Here is a 1,736-nt window from a genome sequence, read left to right as displayed (position 1 = left end):
AGCTCGGCTTAACTAAGGTCTGCGCGGACGTAAGACCAATCGAGTCCCACCGCACCCGGAAACGAGAACTCCCCCAGAAGTTTACGCTGAATGACTTAGGTGGGCTTTAACTTACCTTTACGTTTTAATGTACATCATCCAAACAAATCCGTCACATATTTCTAGAAAGGATCGACTATCATAACATGAATAGCTAACTATGTGTAATTTCAAACTAATTGTTATTTAGAATGAATCGGATAAGGATTAATTGACATAAATCTGTTTTCATTCATGTCTCTTAATATTATTACAGTAACATGCATTTCTACTATGAAAGGGTACACCCATTTGACCCAACACCCATTTGACTGATGCTCTGAAAAATAGCCAAAAGCCAATTAAACAGGTTCTAAAAACACAAAGGAAATACATTTGTGTTTTGCATCTCACACTTGGTCTGATGTTTAAAATCGGTTGCTGATGCTTTGCAGAGTTAATACACAACTTTATTAATGCATCAATGTGTTGATGATCAAGAATGCATTTGAACGATAACTAAGAAAAGGATATTAAGCATAATTAGCTAACCTACTGCGCATGAATAATTTATCCGGTCGGGTTCTTACATTCCCCTCACAGAATTTCCTTGCGCTACATGCAGAATGAAGAATGTTGGGACATTTGAATTTGGCGAAAGAGAATTCTTTGCAGCGGAGGTTTCAAACGTGTTGGTTGTTCCTCGTTATGACGTTTTTTTATTATTATTTTTAATTAGCTTCATAATAGGTAAGATATCATTTGACGTGGATATTACTCACTTTGGCTGTTTTTGCTGCTGTTTGTTAGGCCAAGGTTTAAAATCAGAATTTAAAAAATAATAATAGTGATCATAGAATAAATGGAATTCTTTCTCAACTTCGTGCTTAATCAGCTTTTAAAATAGTCACTTGTGAGTAGTGCGTACCAAAGTCATGCCCAGTGGCACTTGTTGCTTTGCCTGTCCTGTCCTGCTAGAATGAAATATGTCAATATGATGTCATTTTAGATCATCCTCTATCATTTGCTCTTATTAACAAACTATTCATAGGCTATTAAGTATCTATTTGGATGGTAGGTATAGAGACTGAATATTTAAAATTATTTAGGTCTTTGCTTAGTTTTCCTAGAGGATGACATGGAAAATTTGACAGTGAATAGTAGTGCTATTCTGCATGATTCTTGCGCCATCCAGTGGAGTTCTCACATTGTGGTTTCGTAGTGGTTGCATTTTTCAATCATTTCTACCACCAGTGAGATATTTGTCCGGAATAGACGTAATAACGTATATAAAAATAATTTTATCCCTAGAGGGCACTGTCGTATTGCCCTAAAGCGCACCCAGTATCCACTTCACGCATCAGGGTACTGTCTGTAAGACAAGGCGCAGCTGTTTTCCCCCAGCTAAACAAGCCATAGATCACAGTGGACAGCAGTGGAGCTAGCGCAATGGAACAAAATGCTTGAATAGTTCTCCTCTTCACACAAATCTATCGTAAAACAGTTGTTTAATATTGATAAGATGGGCCGGTAGGAACATTAGGAAATAACGTGTATGTAATATTACACAAAACGTACGGTAAAACTTATGATTAAAGTAGCATTATAACAGCCTCTGGTAGTCTTGAATTGAATAAATGGTGTAGTTGAAAAACTGTTTGTATAAAAAAACAGCTGGTATATTATTGAGACCTCACTGGGAATGAGATTGTAATGGA

Source organism: Megalops cyprinoides, chromosome 9 (assembly GCF_013368585.1).
Source record: "Megalops cyprinoides isolate fMegCyp1 chromosome 9, fMegCyp1.pri, whole genome shotgun sequence".
Taxonomy (NCBI): Eukaryota; Metazoa; Chordata; class Actinopteri; order Elopiformes; family Megalopidae; genus Megalops; species Megalops cyprinoides.
Note: the sequence above shows the minus strand (reverse complement) of the source record.